This window comes from Chrysoperla carnea (genome assembly GCF_905475395.1).
Source record: "Chrysoperla carnea chromosome X unlocalized genomic scaffold, inChrCarn1.1 SUPER_X_unloc_28, whole genome shotgun sequence".
NCBI lineage: Eukaryota > Metazoa > Arthropoda > Insecta > Neuroptera > Chrysopidae > Chrysoperla > Chrysoperla carnea.
In genome coordinates, this window is record NW_025408154.1 from 40001 (window position 1) to 48497 (window position 8497).

Sequence of the window (8497 nt, forward strand, 5' to 3'; positions counted from 1 at the left end):
CTAAAATTTTTTAATGAATCCCGAAAAATTCTATATATTTTACCTTTATATAGTATTTAGGACTATTTAAAAGGATAAAATTTTTTTCGAAAATCTACATATGTATCACATGTATTATACCGGTACCCTGTCGCAATATAACATGTACGATTTGTATATAAAATAAAATGAAATTTTTTCCCTAAAATTTTTTAATGAATCCCGAAAAATTCTATATATTTCACCTTTATATAGTATTTAGGACTATTTAAAAGGATAAAATTTTTTTCGAAAATCTACATATGTATCACATGTATTATACCGGTACCCTGTCGCAATATAACATGTACGATTTGTATATAAAATAAAATGAAATTTTTTCCCTAAAATTTTTTAATGAATCCCGAAAAATTCTATATATTTTACCTTTATATAGTATTTAGGACCATTTAAAAGGATAAAATTTTTTTCGAAAATCTACATATGTATCACATGTATTATACCGGTACCCTGTCGCAATATAACATGTACGATTTGTATATAAAATAAAATGAAATTTTTTCCCTAAAATTTTTTAATGAATCCCGAAAAATTCTATATATTTTACCTTTATATAGTATTTAGGACCATTTAAAAGGATAAAATTTTTTTCGAAAATCTACATATGTATCACATGTATTATACCGGTACCCTGTCGCAATATAACATGTACGATTTGTATATAAAAAAAAAATATACATTTTTTTCTAAAAATTTGCATTAATTCCAAAAATTTTTTAATAATTTATTATAATTATTAATGTTTATTGAATAATTTATTATAATGCATAAATTTCATTTAATAAAATATGATAAAAGCAAAAAAAAATTTTTTTGGTCCCAAAATAAAAATTTTTAGCTGAAAAAAATTTTTTTTTAAAAATTTTTTTCTTTAAATTTTGATTATTCTGTAAAGTTTATGATGTTTAAAGCCATTTTAAACATTATCATATTTTGAGTTTGAAGCACCGGGTGTAATGTCTTTAATATATATGATGGATAGTGCGTGTAAGTTAATGAGATGAATGTATATCTATGTATAACAGTGTATTAGTGGTATTACGTTCAGCAGTCTCACACATATGATATAGTATGGTATAGTATAAGTTGTTTATTTTTCATACTGTCCGTGTATCATTCAACAAAGGTGGTGTAGAGTTGTATATGGCTTGGTATGACGTTGTTGCAATTCTATGGACACTATGATATTACGGATGCACAGATAGAGGAATAACACTTATCGTATATGTATCATTTATGTATGTTGACTGTGTAATGAATACTAAATATAATAAAATAATACACTTTTTAATAGAATAACATTTGTTTCATGTTTTAGTATGATATTAAATGGTATAGAATAGGTTGTTTATTTTTCATACTGTCCGTGTATCATTCAACAAAGGTGGTGTAGAGTTGTATATGGCTTGGTATGACGTCGTTGCAATTCTATGGACACTATGATATTACGGAATAACAGAAAGAGGAATAAAACTTATTGTATATGTATCATTTATAACGTACTTTTATGTTGACAAGAATGAATGTATATCTATATGAAATAGTGTGTATTTTGTGGTATTATGTTCAACAGTCTTACATATATGATATAGTATGATATAGTATAATTTGTTTATTTTTCATACTCTAAGTGTATCATTCAACAAAGGTGGTGTAGAGTTGTATATGGCTTGGTATGACGTCGTTGCAATTCTATGGACACCATGATATCACGAAAAAACAGAAAGAAAAATAACAATTATCGTATATGTATCATCTATATTATTATTGTATTTTGACTATGTAATGAATGCCAAATTTAAAAATATACACTTTCTTAATAGAATAACATTTATTTTAGTATAATATAAAATGATATTGAATATGTTGTTTAATTTTCATACTGTTCGTGTATCATTCAACAAAGGTGGTGTAGGTATGTATATGGCTTGGTATGACGCTTTTGCATGTCTATGGACACCATGATATTACGAAAAAACAGAAAGAAGAATAACACTTTTCAAATATGTATCATTTATATATTTTATTAACATGAACGCAAAATATACAAAATTATATATATATATACTCAAAATATTCTGGATGGTAATCAGTTTGGTTTATTTTGATATTTAATATTGTATTTTGGTTTTTTTGCTAGTAATGTTTCGAATATGTATATGCTGTTATTATTTTTTAGGTGTACATTGTATTAAATTGTTATCAATTATTTAATGTATGTATACAAAATAATAGCAAAAACATTTTCAATTATTATATAAAAATTTTTTTTTTTACACATGCATATTTATTAATATATGAAATTTTATCTCAGTTTTAATAAATATGTATTCGAAATGAATAATAATACAATCTTATATATATTGATAATAGTCTGGATGGTAATCAGTTTGGATTATTTTGATATTAAATATTGTATTATTATTTTTGTAAAAAAATTAATGAGAATTTTGTAAAAAAACCTCTATATGTATATCTTTTTATATCAATATTTAAAAAAAAATTTTTTTTTATTAAATTATTGATTATAAATAGAATAACATATAAATTTTTTTGTCAAAGCAAGTTCATGGGTTATAAGTTTTAAACTTTACACTCCCATATGAGCACACAATATTTATATAAAAATTATTTTTATAAATAATATTACATTGACTCACCTCATACCAAGCGAGAATATTAAGTGTTATTATAACGTTTTTTATTTAAAATTAACTTTTTAAATAAAATTAAAAAATAAATGACGCTTTCAATCTAGCGACGAGTATGAGAAAATGTTTGAAATATTTTAAGACCCATTTGGTGATGGTCTGACAAAAATCATAATTATTTTTTTTTTTTTTTATTCAATAATATTTATTATGAATAACATGTTATATATTTCTTTTTGTAAAAGCAAAAAAATTATATAAATGACATAATAAAATATATATTTGAAAAAAAAAAAAATTAATAATAATATATATATCTCATATGTTTTTTCTATTAATTTTAAAACAATAGAGATATAAAAAAAAAAAAATTTATATCAGTAATGGGTGAGACCATCTGATATTTAAAATGAAATTGTAATAATATTATTATATATTAATAATTATTGTATGAAAATTTTTTTTCTTATAATAAGAAAACAAAAATATCATGTATATTATTATATATTTAATATTATAAATACAAATAGTTCCCTGGTTGATCCTGCCAGTAGTCATATGCTTGTCTCAAAGATTAAGCCATGCATGTCTCAGTACAAGCCAAATTAAGGTGAAACCGCGAAAGGCTCATTATATCAGTTATGGTTCCTTAGATCGTACCCACATTTACTTGGATAACTGTGGTAATTCTAGAGCTAATACATGCAAACAGAGTTCCGACCAGAGATGGAAGGAATGCTTTTATTAGATCAAAACCAATCGGTGTAAATTTTAATTTGCATCGTTTAATTTGGTGACTCTGAATAACTTTAAGCTGATCGCACGGTCTCGTACCGGCGACGCATCTTTCAAATGTCTGCCTTATCAACTGTCGATGGTAGGTTCTGCGCCTACCATGGTTGTAACGGGTAACGGGGAATCAGGGTTCGATTCCGGAGAGGGAGCCTGAGAAACGGCTACCACATCCAAGGAAGGCAGCAGGCGCGCAAATTACCCACTCCCGGCACGGGGAGGTAGTGACGAAAAATAACGATACGGGACTCATCCGAGGCCCCGTAATCGGAATGAGTACACTTTAAATCCTTTAACGAGGATCCATTGGAGGGCAAGTCTGGTGCCAGCAGCCGCGGTAATTCCAGCTCCAATAGCGTATATTAAAGTTGTTGCGGTTAAAAAGCTCGTAGTCGAATCTGTGTCCTACACTGTTGGTTCAATGCTCGCATTGTTTAACTAGCATGTTATGTGGGACGTCCTACCGGTGGGTGGTACAGATTATGTATAAAGTATATTTTAGTGTTATTATTTATTTAATGCATTATATATATTTTTATTATGTAATTTGTCGTAAGTGTTTACACCGTTAAGAGCGGTGGCAGCCCCCAATTGCAATCCCGTCGCGGTGCTCTTAATTGAGTGTCGAGGTGGGCCGGTACGTTTACTTTGAACAAATTAGAGTGCTTAAGGCAGGCTCAAATTTTGCCTGAATATTGTGTGCATGGAATAATGGAATAGGACCTCGGTTCTATTTTGTTGGTTTTCGGAACTCCGAGGTAATGATTAATACGGACAGATGGGGGCATTCGTATTGCGACGTTAGAGGTGAAATTCTTGGATCGTCGCAAGACGGACAGAAGCGAAAGCATTTGCCAAAAATGTTTTGATTGATCAAGAACGAAAGTTAGAGGTTCGAAGGCGATCAGATACCGCCCTAGTTCTAACCATAAACGATGCCAGCTAGCGATCCGCCGAAGTTCCTCCGATGACTCGGCGGGCAGCTTCCGGGAAACCAAAGCTTTTGGGTTCCGGGGGAAGTATGGTTGCAAAGCTGAAACTTAAAGGAATTGACGGAAGGGCACCACCAGGAGTGGAGCCTGCGGCTTAATTTGACTCAACACGGGAAACCTCACCAGGCCCGGACACCGGAAGGATTGACAGATTGAGAGCTCTTTCTTGATTCGGTGGGTGGTGGTGCATGGCCGTTCTTAGTTGGTGGAGCGATTTGTCTGGTTAATTCCGATAACGAACGAGACTCTAGCCTGCTAAATAGACGTACTTTACCGGCATCTCAAGGCCCATCGGCTGTTTGTTTCCCATTTCATTCATTTTCATGTGTGTTATGTATTGTATTTATATATGCATGTATTTTTGAGATTTAACGATCAAGATTATATTTTGTATATATTGTGCTTTATGTTGCATATGTTATGGTGTATGGGTACGCAGTTTTTTGATGTGGTTTTTACTGCCGGCGTACAAATAATTCTTCTTAGAGGGACAGGCGGCATTCTAGCCGCACGAGATTGAGCAATAACAGGTCTGTGATGCCCTTAGATGTTCTGGGCCGCACGCGCGCTACACTGAAGGAATCAGCGTGTCCTCCCAGGCCGAAAGGTCCGGGTAACCCGCTGAACCTCCTTCGTGCTAGGGATTGGGGCTTGCAATTGTTCCCCATGAACGAGGAATTCCCAGTAAGCGCGAGTCATAAGCTCGCGTTGATTACGTCCCTGCCCTTTGTACACACCGCCCGTCGCTACTACCGATTGAATGATTTAGTGAGGTCTTCGGACTGGTACGCGGCAATATTTCTGATATTGCCGATGTTGCTGGGAAGATGACCAAACTTGATCATTTAGAGGAAGTAAAAGTCGTAACAAGGTTTCCGTAGGTGAACCTGCGGAAGGATCATTAACGATATATATAAAATATATTTATTTATATTTTTTGTATTGTTTTTAAATATTCCAAAAAATAAAAATATTATTGATAAGAAATATTTTTTTTAACAAAATAACATATTAATATGTAATTTTCTCAAAATATATAATAGTAATTATGTGTTAAAAGAGATTTATTTTGGTTATGATATCATATTAAAGTAATACGCCAAACTTTTTTTATACACATAATATATCTATACATATAATATAGAGAATATTATATAAATATTAATAATATATTTGTTACATATAAAATATTTTTATATTCAATATTATTATTATTATTAAACAATAATTATTAATAAAATCTATAAATAATTTCTCTTATAAAAAAGTGAAATTAAAAATAGAATATATTGAAATTATTTGTTTATATGTATATAATCTCTATTAAGAAAAATAAAATAAGATTATAATTGATATAATCTATATTTTTATTTTTCTATGTTATATAATAAAAATAAAGAAAACACAAGATAAAATTTTTTTAAAGAATAAAATTTATTTCAAATTTAAATTTCTTTATGTTTTGTCTTGATATTTCTTTTTTTTTATTAAAAGTTATTATGTTAAAAAACAAACCCATTTGTTTTGTACCATATTAATATTATATATATTTTTATGTAGAAAATAATTTATAAAAAAAAAATAAATACATTTCTATAAAATATACCAAATATTAATTATTATATCTAGCTAGCACTAACAAAAATATCAAAAATGTTATGTATATATTTATTAATACCATAATATCTTTAATTTATATATATATATATTTAAAATAAAATATATAATTTATATTCTAGAAAAATTTTTTTATTTTAAAAGAATTTATAAAGATATATAAATTAATAATTTTATTTTTTATATTAAAAATAAAGATTATTATTAATAATAATACTTACATTTAAAATTTAAAAAGATTACCCTGGACGGTGGATCACTTGGCTCGTGGGTCGATGAAGAACGCAGCTAATTGCGCGTCAACTTGTGAACTGCAGGACACATGAACATTGACATTTCGAACGCACATTGCGGTCCTTGGATACTGTTCCCGGACCACATCTGGCTGAGGGTCGTATACATTATATTAATATAATAAAAGATTATTTTACATAAAATTTTTTTTATGAAAAAGAAATTTATCAATAATTAAAAAAGAAAATTTATTTTTTCATATTTAATTAAATTGATAAATAAAATTTTTATAAAAGAAATGTAAAATTATTTATATATGAATGTTTTACGCCAAATATAAGAAAAAAATAAATATAAAATGTTTTTAATAGCATTTAAAATTTATATATTTTTTATTATTTGTCGACATTTTTAAATTAATATATCAATATTATTTTTTATCATTTATATATAATATTATAAAACTTTATGTTAATAATAATATTAATAATAAATGATATTAATAATATATTTTTAAAATATTAAATAAAGAAGAATAAACAAAAATATTATATATTAATATTTTGTTATGGAATATTTTATTTGTAATAAAATTTTCAATATACTCGAAAAAAATTAATATATATAATTATTTATTTTTTATTTTCTTCTCTTTAGATAAATATAAAAATAATATTATATAATAATATTAAAAAAATTTGAGTATGAATAATTAAGAAAATTGTTTACTTATAAAATATAACAAAAACATAATATATAAAAAAAATTTTTGTTTTAATACTTCTAAAAACTTTTACGACCTCAGAGTAGGTGAGATTACCCGCTGAATTTAAGCATATTATTAAGCGGAGGAAAAGAAACTAACTAGGATTCCCTTAGTAGCGGCGAGCGAACAGGGATAAGCCCAGCACTGAACCCCGTGGCTGATAAACAGACACTTGGGGAATGTAGTGTTTAGGAAGATTCAATATAAACCTATTGTTATATAATACATCCAAGTCCATCTTGAATGGGGCCATATACCCATAGAGGGTGCCAGGCCCGTAGTGATTATTATTGATGATAGGTGAATCTTTCCTTAGAGTCGGGTTGCTTGAGAGTGCAGCTCTAAGTGGGTGGTAAACTCCATCTAAGGCTAAATATTACCACGAGACCGATAGCGAACAAGTACCGTGAGGGAAAGTTGAAAAGAACTTTGAAGAGAGAGTTAAAGAGTACGTAAAACCGTTCAGGGGTAAACCTGAGAAACCCGAAAGGTCGAAAGATGAGATTCATTTACTTTTTATCGTTAATCAACCAATTTGTACTAGCATGTGACAAAAATTTTTATTAGGAATTTATTTTTAGTAAAAATATATGCACTGCTGTATATTGTTAATTGTATGATAACGAGGTATGCACTTCTCATCTTGTAGGACGTTGCGACCCATTAAATATTAATCTATAGGCATTGGTGCGTTGATTAATGTACAATATTATTTTTTGATAATATTTTGTGTATGTTAAACGCCTATGTTTCTTGATTAATTGTTTGATGGTATTAATTATAAATTGATATTGAGTCGCGTTATTAACGCGTTCAGATCCACCACGAGTATAAATAGGTTTTTTTATTAAAACATATTATATATACGGATTTTATGCCGTTATATGATACTATTTAACTGTCAGTAGGTGTATGATAATGAACTGGCTCATTTTTTTTTATTAAAAATTTATCTGTCAGCGACGATATAGCTTTGGGTACTTTCAGGACCCGTCTTGAAACACGGACCAAGGAGTCTAGCATGTACGCAAGTCATTGGGAATAAAATATTTTTTCATCGAAATATTTATAAATTTTATGAAACCCAAAGGCACAATGAAAGTAAATATTATTTATATTTTTTTATAAATGATAAAAGGAGGATATATTTATATTATGTATTAAATATCGCACTCCTAGGGCGTCTTATATTATTATAATTTAGTTTTCGGATTATATTATAATAGAGGCGCACCTAGAGCGTACACGCTGGGACCCGAAAGATGGTGAACTATGCCTGGTCAGGATGAAGTCAGGGGAAACCCTGATGGAGGTCCGTAGCGATTCTGACGTGCAAATCGATCGTCGGAACTGGGTATAGGGGCGAAAGACTAATCGAACCATCTAGTAGCTGGTTCCCTCCGAAG

At 28.8% G+C, this 8497-nt stretch overlaps 2 non-coding genes across 2 annotated transcripts; both read left to right on the forward strand.

Moving 5' to 3' along the window:
• The first annotated feature begins 3221 nt into the window (after window positions 1–3221).
• LOC123304186 lies at window positions 3222–5378 on the forward strand. The gene has a single exon (XR_006536230.1). It is a non-coding gene; the product is annotated as a small subunit ribosomal RNA (ribosomal RNA).
• A 953-nt stretch (window positions 5379–6331) lies between these two features.
• On the forward strand, window positions 6332–6486 carry LOC123304185. The gene has a single exon (XR_006536229.1). It is a non-coding gene; the product is annotated as a 5.8S ribosomal RNA (ribosomal RNA).
• Window positions 6487–8497: the final 2011 nt, after the last annotated feature.